The sequence below is a fragment of the Rutilus rutilus genome (assembly GCF_951802725.1).
Source record: "Rutilus rutilus genome assembly, chromosome: 4".
Taxonomy (NCBI): Eukaryota; Metazoa; Chordata; class Actinopteri; order Cypriniformes; family Leuciscidae; genus Rutilus; species Rutilus rutilus.
In genome coordinates, this window is record NC_140212.1 from 47,020,604 (window position 1) to 47,037,568 (window position 16,965).

General features: G+C 39.3%; 2 long non-coding RNA genes across 2 annotated transcripts; both read right to left on the reverse strand.

Moving 5' to 3' along the window:
* Positions 1-681: 681 nt before the first annotated feature.
* Positions 682-14,207, reverse strand: LOC311289945. The gene is made up of 3 exons (XR_014627247.1): positions 14,087-14,207; positions 10,640-10,798; positions 682-1,935 (listed from the first exon to the last, which is right to left on the reverse strand). It is a non-coding gene; the product is annotated as an uncharacterized lncRNA (long non-coding RNA).
* LOC311289770 lies at positions 12,500-13,645 on the reverse strand. The gene is made up of 3 exons (XR_014627226.1): positions 13,515-13,645; positions 12,960-13,015; positions 12,500-12,687 (listed from the first exon to the last, which is right to left on the reverse strand). It is a non-coding gene; the product is annotated as an uncharacterized lncRNA (long non-coding RNA).
* Positions 14,208-16,965: the final 2,758 nt, after the last annotated feature.

Below are 16,965 nucleotides of genomic sequence, written 5' to 3' on the forward strand. Positions count from 1 at the left end.
GAGGGAAAGTCTCCGCCCTGGCCGCCCGAGGGAAAGTCTCCGCCCTGGCCGCCCGAGGGAAAGTCTCCGCCCTGGCCACCCGAGGGAAAGTCTCCGCCCTGGCCGCCCGATGGACAATCTGCTCCACCCTGGCCGCCTGATGGACTGTTTGTCTCTTCCGTCCCGCCCTGTTCTGTCCCTCCCGTCCCGCCCTGGTCTGTTCCTCCCGTCCCGCCCTGGTCTGTTCCTCCCGTCCCGCCCTGGTCTGTTCCTCCCGTCCCGCCCTGGCCTGTCCCTCCGTCCCGCCCTGGTCTGTCCCCCCCGTTCTAGTGGAGTGTCTGGAAGCCACTCCTTATGGAGGGGGTTATGTCACATGTCTGTCTTGTCTTGTTCTGCACTTGGGTGTTTGTTATGTTGTGCCATGTGCTTGTGTCATTGTTAGCCCCGCCCTACTTGTTATCTGATTATTGTTTGAGTTCTCCCACCTGTTCCCCCTGATTAGTTTCCCTTTATTAGTTCCCTCTTGTTTGCAGTCTGTGTGGATCGTTGTCTCTGTTTCCCCCTGTGTTATGTTTTGAGTATTTGCCTGCCTTGTTTTTCCCCCACGAGGGAGTTTTGGTTTTTGGTCTGTTTTGTTGTTTATTCATTAAATTCCTTTCCGCACTTGAATCCTCGCCTCACCTTTTGACTTCCCGTGACAGCAGCAGATTAGATGGGTTTGACATACGGCTTGAGAAGGCCTTAGACTTTATTTCATAACAGGTGAACATAAGTAATAAACTGATGTTCACATGTTCTGCTGTTTCCCATGGGTCTTATTCGCTCTCCCAGTAATTTAATGGTACCAATTTCTTAAGGGTGGCCTAATTTTTTTTTTACTTTACTTTTTTTACTTTTCCCTTTTACTAACCAGACCTCTAAAAACTAGTGAAGGGTCGTAACAGGGACTCTTTAACAAAGAACACAAACAGGGTCTTACATTTACATGACTTTTTATATGTATTTGTAATAGTGATGTTTTTATTACACTAATAATAATTGAATTGTCTTTCTCCAGAGTGAATGCACTGATGATTGCTGAAATTGCTCCTTTTTCTAAAACTCGTCACACTGAGGTAAACAGCAGTTTCTTTCCAGAATGAGTTTGCAAATGCCGTGTCAGGCTTATGTGATATGAGAAACTCTTCTGACACTGAAGACACTTGTAAGGCTTCTCTCCAGTGTGAACCCTTATGTGAATTTTAAGGCTTACTTTAACCCTGAAGCTCTTTCCACACTGAGGGCAGGTGAAAGGCTTTTCTCCAGTGTGAATTCTCATGTGATCATTAAGGTATGCTTTATCCCTGAAGCTCTTCCCACACAGTTTGCAAGTGTGAGGCTTCTCTCCAGAGTGATTTCTCATGTGGACATCAAGTTCTTTTTTCTGTTTAAAACTCTTTCCACACTGAGAGCATATGAATGGCTTCTCTCCAGTGTGAATTCTCATGTGAATCTTAAGATTTCCTTGTAGTGTGAAGCTCTTCCCACACTGTAGGCAGGTGTAAGGCTTCTCTCCAGTGTGATTTCTTATGTGGGCATTGAGGTCTCTTTTCCGTTTAAAACTCCTTTCACACTGAGAGCATATGAATGGCTTCTCTCCAGTGTGAATTCTCATGTGAGTCTTAAGATTTCCTTGTAGTGAGAAACTCTTCCCACAATGTTGGCAGGTGTGAGGCTTCTCTCCAGTGTGAACTCTCAAGTGAGCATTAAGGTGTTTTCTCTGTGTGAAGCTCTTCCCACACTGTGGGCATATGAATGGCTTCTTTCCAGTGCGAACTCTCATCTGGAGGTTTCTGGTTTTTGTTTTATGTGTCTGTGAGTAACTAAGAGATTTTTCCACTGAAAAAGATTTCTCATACTGATCTTTCTCTTCCATTTCATTCAGTTCTTGACTCTCCTCTTTCAGCTCCATCAGGCCTAAGGTGAAAAGAAATTTAAAAGAAGTTATACCATTTAGACATGTAAAACATCAAATCCAACATCATGTATACTAGATCCTATATCCAGTAGGATACAGTAGAGCACTGGATAAGGATCCAGCTGGTCCTAACACAAATCTAGCGGGATCACAGATAGCGGGTTTACCGTTGCTGCAGGTGGGAGGTCAAAAATATACCACAGGTCCCGGGATTTAATGAGAAGAATCAAATGTTCAGAAAACATTAAAGTGGGTTTTTACTGTACAAAACCAAAACAAGTCAAGTCTGATATTCAGACAAATTTCCCAGTTTTTACAGAAAAAAAAAATGTGAAGGATTGCACTTTGTAAGTTGCAAAAAAAAATAAAAAATAAAAAATTGTTATACAACAGACACAAATCTGAAACCTCTGGGTTGAGGTAAATTCGTTTTCCTTGGTCAAAGTAAGTTTTCCTTCAAAGATAAAGCACTTCTTCTTGCACATACTAAACAAGATACTATCAGGACATGTAATCTGTCACCATTTTGTTTAGTTTTGTTAATGGACTTTCAGGTTGTTTTCACTTGTCACGAGTTTCCTTGTTTTGACACCCGCCACTCTTCTGTCTCCATAGTTACCGTCATTATTAGTTTGTATGTGTCAGCTGTGTTTAAGTAATTATCCTCGTTTGTGTTCACTACATAAGTTGTTCCTTCTCTTGCACCACGGAGAGTACACGAGAGCCCACCGCAGACGCTGTGGGACCACCCACTGTGACGAGTGAGCCAGAGCCCGAGGACAAGAGGACAGCGTTCACCATCGCCCCAGAAGAGTCTGACCAGGGGTGTGAGCCCACGACATCAACGGCTGATGGAACGGGAACAGAGGACTGGCTGCTGTAAGGAGGAATCTCCTCCCACCCAAGCCCGCCCTGTATCATCTCCTCCATCAATGTTTAAAGATAGCATTATGAATGATATGGACACTGATTTATTCTTCTCTTTGATTTCTGTGGACTGTACCCTACTCACCATCATCCTTGTCTAGTCTGATATCACATCCTTCACTAGGGCTCCAGACTAACTTTTCCACTGGTTGCACTGGTGCTACCAACTTTCTCAGTTGGTCGCACCAGCATATGATTTGGTCGCACAGATGAACAGTGGTCTTAATCTGCATACCCTAGATTTGCACTGCTGTAAAAAGACTGACAGTGACACAAGACCTCATGTTAGCAAAATGTTTTAATCTTTTAACTCTCAAAAAAACTATAAAAAAACATGTATGTTCTTTAATGTTTGATTATAATTTTACTGTCTTCACATAGGGATGGGAATTGATAAGATTTTATCAATATCAATGCCACTGACGATTCTGCTTATCGATCCGATTCTTTAACGATTCTCTTATCGATTCTTGATAGCACTGTGTGGAAAAATGTAGTCATATGCTTTTCAAAAAAACAAGTGGTTTTATTTATTTTAAAGCTTAAGCTTGAGTAAGCAAACTGTAATTTTTATGTAATAAATAGAACCTTATAGTAAAGTGTTACTGATTAGTTATACACCGATTCAGACGTCTCCTGAGTTCACTGTTGGAAAGATCAGTTGTTTTAACCAATCATTAAAATGTATCGGTTCAAAGGAGTCATTAGGTCGCGAATTGGACGTGTCATGCGCGTTGTGTGATTATCCCAGCAGTTAGGACATAGACATCCAAGATTTCTGACAACACAGAAAACATTTCATCACTAGATAGTTTTTTTTCGTTTAATTAAAGTGTTGTTTTGTGTCAGTTGAATGTCCGGAACGCTTTTCAGAGAAGATAAGGCAACTTATTTAGCACAATTCACACCCAGCAGTAATCTCCGAATGCTCCACATGAAACTTTGGTCTTCCGACCTTTTACCACCATGTCGATTTATTTTGATTAATATGTGCGAGGAAGAGAGAGCAAGACAGCGCTTAGTTTGGAGACGGTGAAGTCTTGTTTACACTTTCGCCTGGCTTGACCGGCTCTCTCTCTCTCTCTGCTCATTCTTTCAGTTAAACGTCCTGTCACAAGCGCGGAAGTTCATCTACATTACTCACCAATCAAATAAGACTTTGGCGGGACAAAAATAAACTTTGTCGGGCGCTTAAACAAGTTCAATGCAGGAAAATTCATGAAAATGTAACTGAGTAGTAGCCTACATGACCATGCACTCGCACAAATGCGCCCACATAAAATTTTAACTTGCACATTCTCAAAAAATGGTCACATATGCGTTTTGGTTGCAGTCTGGAACCCTGTTCACAGAGCTCAGCCAGTCCTCCAGCCCCGCCGCTGCTAGAAGCTTGCAGCCCTGAACCGATTCTGGAGATGTCCTGCTGAAACGTCAAGCCGCAGGCTGCGCATCCATCAGCCAGAGGATCCTGCAGCTCCGCCTCTGGTCTCAATTTCCCTCTTTCCATCTTGGCCCGTTGGCTCCGTCTTGGCTCATCCCTCATCCCAAAGACTCCCCCCCTTGGTCATTCGTCGCTTCACCTTCAACATCTGGGTCTCGTTGTTCCACCGTCACCATCCCTTGGTCTCATTGTCCTGCCATCCCCATCCCTTCGCCACATCCTGACACCATCCCTTCTCTTCTGCCTCCCCGCATCGTTTCGCCATCTCTTCGTCCCCTTCCAGAACCCCCTCCATCCTATGTATAACTCTGTTACAGTACGAGGTTGATCTGCCTGCATTTACTCCATTATATGAGACTGAACTGTGCTGGACAATGATATTAATGTTTTCTCCAGAGCAGCTGTGTAGATAAATGAACTAAATGAATAACCTTTTTACAACAAAAATCAACCATCATTCAACTTACTTAAAGGGGTGGATGAACTTTAGTTAGTGTGTAATATTGCTTTTTGAGCATAAACAACATCTGCAACGTTACAATGCTCAAAGTTAAAAGCAAAGGGAGATATTTGCTTTTAAAGAAATCGATTTATAAAGACTACAACAAAAGGCTGACTGGGACTACACGACTTTAGCTACATAAAATCATTGTAAATGATCTACATAAAAACCTTCTGGTATGGACAATATTGATTCTAAGTTGTTTAAATGTGTTGCTAGTTTAATTGCTGTCCCTATTACTCATATTTTAAATTTGAGTCTAAATAAAGGGGTTTATCCTCAGGCTTGGAAAACAGCCCAAATTGTACCATTACCAAAAAATACATCTTCAACTTTCTGTGGACCCAACTGTAGACCGATTAGTCTGTTGCCTGCGTTAAGTAAAATTATGGAGAAGATTGTTGTTGAACAAATTCAGAAATATTTTTCTGATCATAACTTAAATACAGAATTTCAACATGCCTATAGAGCAGGCCATTCAACCACCACTGCTATGGCTCAAATGACAAATGACTGGCTAACAGCATTAGATAATATAAAAAAGTTAGCAGGAGCTGTACTGTTAGATTTTAGCTCTGCTTTCGATTTGATTGATCACAAACTTCTATTAAGCAAATTGCACTGTTATGGTTTCAGCTCAACAGCAACAATTTGGTTTCAGAGTTATTTAGGAAATAGGAGGCAAACTGTTTTTTTCAATGGAAGTTTTTCACATGAAAGAGCAGTTGACTGTGGTGTACCACAGGGAAGTTGCCTAGGACCACTCCTGTTTTCTATATATACAAATGACTTGCCATTAGTCTTAAAGAAAGTAAAAATAGCTATGTACGCTGATGACTCGACTATCTATTCATCTCAAGAAACAATTGAAGACCTTGAAATTGTGTTATTGGAAGAACTAAAGTCTCTAGTCGAGTGGGTTACAAATAATAAGTTAGTCTTAAATGTTGGCAAGACAAAAAGTATTGTTTTTGGTACCAAACACATGTTGTTGAGTGAACCCAAATTGAATCTAGTAATTAAAGATATGTATATTGAGCAGGTACTACAGACAAGGCTTCTGGGTATCGAAGTCGACAACCACTTATCATGGTCCAAGCATATCAGTAAAGTTGTGCGCAGGATGTGCAATGGTCTTTTTATGGTGAGAAGGTGTTCTTACATGGTGCCTTTTAACATGATGGTAGATGTTATGAAATCACTTGTTTTGTCACAGTTGGATTATTGCTCAGAGGTTTGGTCATGTGCTGCTGTGACACATATAATAGATTTACAAATGGTCCAAAATAGAGCAGCGCGATGTGTACTTCAGTGTCCATTCAGAACTAATGTGAACTGGATGCATAACACAATGTCCTGGCTAAAGGTAAAAGAAAGATTTACAGTTTCCTTGCTAAATTTAACAAGGAACATTATTTTAACTAAATTACCAAAAGTACTTTATCGTAGGGTATGCTTTAGTTCTGATGAGCACCATTATGCCACTAGACATGCTACAGAGGGTAGGTTTATACTACCCAAAGTAAAAACAAATTTTGGAAAGAGGACTATGTTGTATAGAGCCATGTCCGGTTGGAACACTTTGCCCAGACTCAGAGACATTGTTAATGCACACAGTAAACATCAGTTTAAAGTCCTTTTAAAAAGGCATTTGATCATAAATTAAAATGTATTGCAAATGGTAAATTGTTATTCCACTATAAATTCTTGCTTACAGTATCATGACCAAATTGTATTATAAGCCGCTTTCCGACCGGAGGAACCTTTTCACAGTTCCTAGAACTATTGGCTAAAGTACCCGGATGTCGGCGTGTTCGCACCGCAGGAACTAGGAACGATTTTAGTTCTAGGAACTCCATTTGGAGGAACTAATTTAGGTCCTACTTCAGAGAAGGGTCTAAACCAGCACTATAGTAACTACCTGTGACATTAGTGTACGCTGATTGACCGAACGCACGCGGAACACCAGCACCCGCCATTTTTAAAACAGCTAGAATGTAAACACACAGATTATAGCCTTTATATTTACTCCAGAAACTAACTATACAAACATGGAAAACAGTGATAGATGGGCCTCTAAACCTTTATGCTGAAGAGAAAATCCAATGCAACTTTGAGGGGACCAAGCCAAACATGATTGTGTTTATCTGCCCAGCTAGCAACACTGGACATCAACCACACGGCATAGGCTAATAACCGTTTTTTAATATACTGTCTACTTTCTATAACAGTTCTATCTAATAACATATTAAACAGTACTGTTAGACAGATCGCTAACTAATAAACACAGAGAATGCGAGCATTGTTTGCTCTGGCGTTCTCAGCGCCGCCAAAATAAAGGTCCGTCGCGCCGTCAAAATAAAAGTCACCGTGCTTGCGTCACTCCCTTACCCCTCCTACCAGTTCCTATGGCCGCTTGGCCAGTGCGAACGCAAACAGCAAAACTGAGTTTGGGGGAGAGTAGTTCTTAGAACTGTTTAGAAGTGGACAGTTCCTAGAACTAAGTTCCTGTAACTACTTGGTCAGAAAGCAGCTATTGTAACAGAAGATTATTTCATATCTCAGAATTATGACTAAACTAGGTCTGGTGTATATGAGTGTGTGTTTGGATTTGTATGTAGGTATGTGTGAGTAGGGGTGTGGTGTTTTTAATTGCATTAGTGTTTTGTTTTGCAAAATGTAATGCATTGAATATTGGTGTAAAAGTCTTGTAAGCATGCCGCTTACGACTTGGATTGTATCGACTCCAGGAAGAATAGCTGCTCGTGTGCAGCTAATGGAGATCGAAATAAATAAATAAAATAAATAAACAGAAACTATTGAAAAGTCCAACGGCATGGTACAATTAGCAGACTCAGGCCCTCAAGAAAGCTGCCAGAAAAATGTGTGCAGCTAAAATAAATCAAATCTAGAGGTTTATGGCATTTTGTGGAAGGAAAGTGTTATTGCATACAGAAAGGCTTTAAAACCTGCTAGATCTGCTTACTTTTCACCTCTCTTAGAAGAGATCAAACACAACCATAGCTATTTATTTAGAACAGTAATTTAATAAAGATTCAACTTCAGACGTTTCCAAACTTGCAAGATTTATACTATTAGAGAGAAAACTGTAACCATGCAACCATCTACTACATTATCGCATCAGACGTTGTGCTATAGACCCCCTGAGGAACAATTTCATCCATTCTTTACTTTAGGAGAGGACGAATTGTCTAAACTTGTTAGATCATCTAAATCAACATGCATGTTAGACCCTTTACCAACTAAGCTCCTAAAAAAGAGATGCTTCCAGAGGTCATAGATCCTCTTCCTAATATTATTAATTCATCTTTGTCATCAGGATTTTGTACCAAAAACCTAAGCTGGCTGTCATTAAACCTCTTATGTAAAAAAGAATTGTTTAATCCCAATTGTCTGATCTCAAATCTACCTTTTCTGTCAAAAATACTAGAAAAGGCCGTATCCTCACAACTGTGTTCCTTTTTAAAAAGAAATAGTATCTGCCAGGATTTCCTGTCAGGATTTAGACTGTATCATAGTACTGAGACTGCTCTCATTAGAGTCTCATTAGAGTTCTCTCCGATCATGATTTGCTCCTGAAATTATTTTATCATCCAATCGTGGTTGTATGTGGGGGTTGTATGTTGGGGTTGGGGTTGGGGTTGGGGTTGGGGTTGGGGTTGGGGTTGGGGTGACACATGCCTTTGGTGTGAGAGACCCGGGTTCGAATCCACTGTGAGACACCAATGTGTCCCTGAGCAAGACACTTAACCCCTAGTTGCTCCAGAGGCGTGCGACCTCTGACATATATAGCAATTGTAAGTCGCTTTGGATAAAAGCGTCAGCTAAATGAATAAATGTAAAATGTAAAATGTATTGCTTTATTAGTGTTACTGGATCTTAGTGCTGCATTTGATACTATTGACTAAGGGTTGAACCACTTCAGATTTTTTTAAAGTCGACATTTATGTGACGAAAGTTGAGTTCATTGGTGAGCTCATTGGTGATTCTCTATAATTCTCACAGATTTCTGCCCATTCTTAATCAGATACAGATAAAATAGCACAGTAAAGATTGCATTCACATAAATGCATTAGTGAGAGAGCGATTGCGTGTGAATTTATTCCACCTGGAAACGTCTCTCTACTAACAGTGAAGCAGTGAGTTTTAGTTATTAGAGAAATATATGCTAGAACATTTCAGTTTCTAAGCTAGTTCATTGATAAAGCACAGAACAGTGTACATTTCTGTGTTATTGAATGATTCTGTGTGCGTACGATCTGCACGTAATGTCCGACCTACTGTCTTTATGTGTGTGTGTTACTTTGCAAGCTTAAAGCATCATGGCATTAAAGTAGACTACAACATTCTTATGAATAGACTTGAAAATTATGTCGGTGCAGCCCTCCAGTTCCCACCGCCCGCTCCAAGCAGGATTCGTGACCGTACGCATTGGAGGCTAAACACCACAGTCTCTAGCATCAGTCGCTAGAGCGCCTCTTGAGATTAGGGGAGTGAGGTTTACACGCACAGCTCTCACTGGCCTACGTCTGTTACATTGGTATTAGTGGAATAGCATTTGCATGGTTCAAAACATACTTATCTGACCGTTATCAGTTTGAGAGGTCATATCGATCACAAGTTTAGTATGGCGTACCACAAGGCTCAGTACTAGGACTGTTGCTGTTCACTCTGCACATGCTGCCCTTGGGAGATATCATTAGGAAGCATGGCATTAGTTTTCACGGTTCTGCTGATGATACTCAGCTCTATATTTCTTCACACCCTGACTAAACATAAATATTTCTAAATTATGACATACAATGGCTCTCAATGACAAATAGGGAACAGTTAGTTCATGTGTTCATGACATCAAGGCTAGATTATTTTAATGCGATTATGGGTGGTTGCCCTGTACACTTAATGAACAAACTACAGCTAGTTCAAAACGCAGCAGCTCGAGTTCTTACCAGAACCAGGAAGTATGACCATATTAGCCCCGTTCTGTCAACACTGCATTGGCTCTCTATTAAACATCATATACATTTTAAAATCTTGCTGATTACTTACAAAGCACTAAATGGTTTAGCTGCTCGGTACGTATTATAATCCTTCATGTCTATTGCGATCTCAAAATTCCGGGCCAGTTGATAATACCAAAAATATCAAGATCCTTTTCTTATTTAAGAGCCTTTGACTTCAGTCAAACACTTGTCAAATGGGAGTCGGATCTCAAAATTCTGGCCAGATGATAAGTGGGATTAAGAAAACAGTCCTATAGGACTATAACCCACAGTCTGACCCAGGCGAACTGGTTATTTACAGACAGATCTCAAATCTGCCATTAACCTATAAAATATAAGACAAATAGTGTCTCAACTGTGTTCAGTTTTGCAGAACATTTTTATGAAGAATTTTGAATATTGTCAGCTTCCATGTGTGGCTTCCAAACATTTAAAACATCATATTACATTACAGCAATTCATATTTTGAGGAGTTAAAGGTGTTTTCATCTCTATGCCTGTAAAGAAAGCTATGATTACAAACCCTGATTTGATAAAGTGATTTTGAGGATGACAAAGTAAAAAATCTATAATAGACAATAAATGTCAAGTTGATCAGTCACATTTGCAAAAATAAATGTATTTGTTAGATACTGTTGCATAATTAAGTGCTAGAAATAAACGATTTTCAGTGTTTTTAATTCAGAAGTAAATATTGGGTTTGATGTTACACAAAATAGTTTAATGTGTGACGCCATTCATTTAGTCACGAGTTGCATGTAGTATATATAGATAAAGAGACACAAAACACAGGATGACTAAAGAAAGACTAAGCTGTTTGTTCCTCAGTATCTTCATGTTTGACTCTGAATGTTTCTTCAATCTTCACGTCTTCACTCTCCTCTTTAATAAACGCCATCTTTATAATAGTGTCACATTGATCTCAGTCGCTTCACCAGGAGTTTTTCTGTGTGTTTGGACACTCAGTCCTGTTTAAGAGGAGAATAATTAACCGAAACAGAAAAACACTCAAATCTAAATCTCTGAGTGTGTGTCAATCAGATCTTGTTCAGTAGTTCAGTTCACTGGTAAGAGAGTCAGTCAGAGAGAGAGAGTTAATGGACTTAAATGATCTGATTAGACTAAAAACACTCAAAACTCACTGTGATGAAAACATTGTCAGTTGATTTGTAGAAGTTGTCATTCCACATGTGTGTGTTGTTGTTGTTGCTGCATTTACACTGGTGAACTGCAGGAGTCGTCAGCGTGATTCGGTGATTCGAGCGCTTACAAACTCTGAATCATTTGATTCAATTGAATCTGAACCGGTTTCGAAAAGCTCCGTTTCTCTGTCATAACTTGCCAGAGAACAAACAGCGGCTGCGTTCCAAACCGCATACTCAATGAGTAGGTACTTAATTTCAATGAGTACTTACTTAACGAGCGCTAAAAGAGTAGGTACTTTATAGCCAAATCTCGTTGAGTATGAATGCGAACCGGACATCTGCCATGTTGACGTTATCATGTGACCTACGACGCGTTATCACACGCGCAACAACTTAAAAGATTCGAACGGACACGTTTAATTCATCTATCTGTAAATATCTTGATATTGATTAAACTCATTTTTTGGTCTTTTTTGAAGAAACTGCTGCCCATTTATTTTGTGAATACATTTAGGGTTGATTTAAGTTATTTTATTTAACCTTACTAATGTGAACTACTGTTTTATCCTTAACGATGTTATTTATTTTTATTACGAAATCCCAAAATTGTCATCTCTTGAATATGTTGTTAATTTTTTATATCCAAATATTTTCATCCACAAGCAAAAGTGGCTAACTGCTTTATTTTTTCCTCTTTTTCTTGTTGAATTTAACTGTCGTTTCATCTCTCAGGCCTATAAATAACAAAAAATGTTTTTTTTAAATGTATTATAATGAATTATTTAAGAAAATATATATTAAGATATTCAACCTTGTAGGTTCTTTTTTCCTATGTAAAAAATCTCATATTATGTATGCAAACCAATTTTATATATATATATATATATATATATTGGGTTTGCATACATAATGAGATTTTTTACAGATCTCATAACATCAGTAACTCGACAGCCCTACCTAGAATGGGTTTCCTCAGCGTTTGTAATGTCTGCACAAAGGGCAGCTGTGCGAAGATTCGCCTTTGGAGGAAAACTGTTGATTTTATACTCGAAAATTTTAAGTATCATTAATATTAAAAATGAATATTACCTCAGAATGAATTGCATTTCTATCCCACCCCAAAACATACAATAATAACAACGATAAATGCTGACCAATACTTAATTATATGACTTTTTACTGAAAATTATATAATTCAATAAAACAAACAAATTGTAATGTATGTCATATGACATAGCTCTGCATGATTGAATACACTCTAGATGTGTATATAATGAACATATCTACATCTTCTTTCAAACAATTAAATCAAACATTAATTAAATAATTATATTTTATTTACTGACAACAATGAGAAATATTAATAAATTAGTAAAAGAATGAATGAAAGTCACCATCACACAATAAACAAATGCATAAGTCAACACATGAAACAAGCTTTATTCAAACTACAATCATGTATGTATGTAGACTACAGGCACTGAACCCCACATCCTTCTGCCGTCTCAACACAGCGGTTCCCATTCTGCAGCTTTATTCTGCTGAATCAGCTGACCGTCAGAGCTGAGCCGTTCCCTTGTAGCGGAGGTTGTTGCGTGATGTGTTGTGCTTCACAATCTGAGGCAAGTGGAGTGATGGAGGGACCATCTCCAGGATTCAGCTCTGTGCTCTTCATCCTCAGTGCTCACACCAGCCCGCTGACATTTCAGATCCTACAAAATGCACAAATATAACACAAAAGCAGTAATTTTAACCACACAATGTCATTTGATTTCAGTATTATTTAGAAGACAAAAACGCTTTTTTTCCACAAATGCCGCCATCATCTTCCCTTGCAGGTCCTGCTCCACCACAAAAGCTGTGCGGCAAATGCACAGAAATCAAGAATCAGAAAAGTGCTGTAATAGCTCTGTTTGAAATTACAATAAAATAAACTACAACTTAAGATTTAAATAGTTGTTATTCATTTCTGTAGTATACTCACTCAAAGCCTTCATGAGCAACTCTCCACCAGATAAACACACATCTGTTCATCTGTCCCTGTAACATCCAGACAAGATTCACATTACCTCTGTGATTTATGAGCTCAACACTACATTTACATGTTGAGGTTGTTTTAACTTTTTATCCAACATAAATGTTCCTCAATTTATCAACAGTAATGGACAAATAAAATAGATAACTTATGTTTAACGTTAGTTACTTTATAGATTTGTTCTACATAATAGCACACATTTCACTCAGATGTCTATTTCATGTTGTGATATTTCAAGATTTTCCTGTCAGATGTAAATAGACATTTAAAATAAGCGTCTTTGATGTATGGTTTGTTTATGTAAATCCACTTTAGAGACGTAACTTACGTGTCTTTACTGGAGCTCCCCTGTTAGCTAACGTTGTATACAATAAAACGTGTTTTTACAGCAAAATCACAACTATACTACACTGTGTAACGTCTTTACACCTTCAACAATTCAACAGTTTACTCTACAGTAGTTCAACACATGCAATTTTAACAAAAGGAACTGCGTTTACTCACATTTGAAAGCACCCGCGTCGCCGATCTCTGCGCTGTTTGATAATGACGTATCCTCTCGCGTGGCCTCCTGGGATAGAAGAGTATCCATCGGATGAGCACTCGAAAATCTGGCCGGAAGAAGTAAGCCATCCGGGAACTTCTCGCCTACTCTTTTATGAATACTGATGTTTCGAACGTACTGCTTTCTTCACGTACTGTTTTCGCCTACTATATAGTAGGAAAGTAGGCATATTGGTACGCACTTAAGTCCGAATCTCGCGATAATTCGTACGTCACCCAGGTTATTCTCGCCTACTCTTTTGGATTCGTACATACTTTTTCGCTCGCCTACTCTTTTTCCCATACTAAATAGTAGGGAAGTATGCGGTTTGGAGCGTGTTTATGATGAACTGATTCAAAATATAGGGAGCGAAATGAGACGCACTGTTTCTGTTAGTCACGTGTGGATGCGCTCACACAAACTGTTTATTAAATTTATTAGAAACATAGTGTTAAATGTAATTAACTGGTTGCACAGTTCTCTATAAAATGGTCTTTGGGTTATCTTAGTTTAAATGAATGAAAGCACAAACCTTTCTTCAGCAGAATCACAGATGCAGGAGCGCGGCGCAGCCTTATGACATCAAGTCCCTACACCAAAATAAAAGTCCTGTTCAAAATAATAGAAATTATATCAAAACATTGCCAACACATTAAAATTAGAGATAAAGGATTTATTTAAAGGATGAATTACAGATCTCCAAAGCTATTGATACTACTGAGATTTTTTTAAAAGCTTCTGGTGTGTATCTAAATATAATTATTTTTAAGTGTGAAGAGATCGCAATTGGGTCATTCTATGAAAATGGTGGCTTTTTGAACAGACAACTTTTTAAAAATGTAATTCTTTTTTTTATACCAAAACTTATAGTCAGATAATAGTTAACCTCTTAACATTATAAATCAACTTAAAAGACAGCTTAATGTTTTTTTGACATAATGACATTTTTCTATTTCTACCATTGTGTTTTTTGTTGTAACATTAGTAATAATTGAGGTTGAGTGATCAAAATTAAATGATCATATCCTTAAAACGCTTACTAATGAATGCAGCAACAGTTAGGTAGATACAAAAACCATATTCTATGAAACTGGGCAACTCTGATGCCAGAAAACCATTATGCCATGCGGTAACACCAGTGACGCAATGTAACACCAGTGACGCAAGGTGAAACCAATGACAAAACATAAGATTATTTCAAAAACATTTTTTATACATTTATTAGTAATATTTTACATTACAAATAATTGCATATTTCATAAAATGTGTAAATTTAATATGAACAATAAAATAAAGGTTATTGGTCAGATTAAGACCGAAAGATGAAGCCTTTTGACTAAAATGTGTCTTTCATAACACAACATTGTCATACAAACAAAACATGTCCACTAGAACATAAGAAACACTAACATTGAACGCAAAACTAAAACTGTTTTCCCAACAGCACTGATACGAACATTTTGTATGCAGTAAAACATGTTCATGAAATATTTCCTATACTAACTGTTCTTCACTTTTACTTGAGATATGTTTGTCTTTGTCATGTTATTGTGTCGCGTCCGTCTGTTATCATTTCCGAGCCAGTCTCCATTGAAGCCACTGATGGCTTCTTCAATAGTAGCCAGTTCACATCTGACACTTTCATACATTCAGGTGCTCCTCCAAGTACTTCCAGATACTGTGATCAATCTGAACCGATCTTTTGTTCACTGGCAGCGGCTCTGGCATCAGACAAACAATCTGGTCATCTCCATAACAGTTGATATCATCTCTTGGGCTTGGCCAGTAGAACTTGTTTACTCCATTCCTGTGCATGCACTTAACTTTCACATTATGTTCTTCAACATCCAGTATAACGGCAGGGTATGGTTGTTCGTTATAGTTCACGATGCACCACTGTCCACTGTGGTGAGACTCGATGACATCTGGACGAAGTGGAGCTGAGGTATCCGGGTTGATGACACCTGGTTGATGTGGAGGTGAGAGATCACGGCCATTAGCCAACACTGTCGGGAGGGTGACTTCTTGGAGTCCATAACATGGACAATCCCACACGCCTTCCACTGCTTGGCAGATACAACTTATGTCTCTATATTTTAGGATGCCAGGTGTGATACTTATAACCTGGTGCATTCGCATGGTTCCTTTTATGGTTACCAGATGTACCCCAGACATCATCTGTGCCTTTCTTTCCACCTCTTCCTCGCTGACATAATACAACTGTATTTGACTGCCAGAGTTCCTCAACTCCTGATAGAAAGACATTGCATCCGTTATGTCTCTCCCATGGCGGACCAAGAGTTCGGCTGACCTCTTTAATGAACCCCTTACTCCATCCGGGGCACCCTTTCCGTGACTGGCCTCGAAAAAGTTCCATGTAGTCCCCTGGAAGCCCTTGTTGTAAGGTTCCGTGCAAACCATGTAAAAGTTGCCCTTCTGTTTATATTGTGTGGCTGGACCATCACTGAAGAAGTAAAGGTGTTGCACGGCAGGGTACTGGTGTTTTATCATGTCCAGGATGGGGTCCAGGTAAGCCCATATGGCTGCTGGATCATGCCTTCTGCTGGGTGAGATGGTGCAGAAGGAGATGGGGGGCTCCTCCCCCACATAGAGGACACCAGTGTGGAGCGTCACTTGCTTGTGTGACCCCCCAAAGTGAACTGACTGGATCTCTGAAGCGTACTTGCAAGTGAAGTTCTCACTAAAGTCTATATGGATCAGGCAATCATTGGTCAGGTTTTCCCTCAGGGTCCGGTAGATGCTGTACTGCCATCTGATGTTGAACAGATGTCTCCTGAATTTAAAGAGCCTATTTTGGAATTGGGTCACCAGCTCTTCCTCTGTTATGGTTATATCCTTCTTCACAGTGATTAAGCTACTTTTCTCTTGTTCTTCATTTGCTCTGGTGTGCTCTATCTTCTCCAGACACCACTGGGTGAGCGACACCTCTTTGTTGGATTGCTGTCTGGCCGGTGGTACAGTGGAGTATTCACATTTTTGGCATTCGCCATAAGCACATGTCTTTGAATTGTTACAGACTGTGCTATCTGCCATCTCCTCCAGATTGCTGGACAGTGAAAGACCAAGTTTGTGAATTTTTTCCACCATAAACTGTAGGTTCTCATGGGTATTGCACTGGCAAGTTTCTCGGTCTCTCTCCTTCGGTGTCACCACCCAAAATGATCTCTCCCTACAGAAGAAGGCATATGAAATGTTTTGCCCATGCTCAGCAACAAATTTCCTGTGAAGGTTTTTCTGGGAATCACAAAGGAGCCTTCTCTGTTTCTTAATTTTTCTTAGTGTGATTGTGTTTTTCTTGCCAGGGGTTTGCCTGCTGACATCATCTCTTAGGTAGAACTGTCTTACAGCTCTCTTGTTTATTTCGGCCAAGCTTGTTTGTCGAGCTCTGTT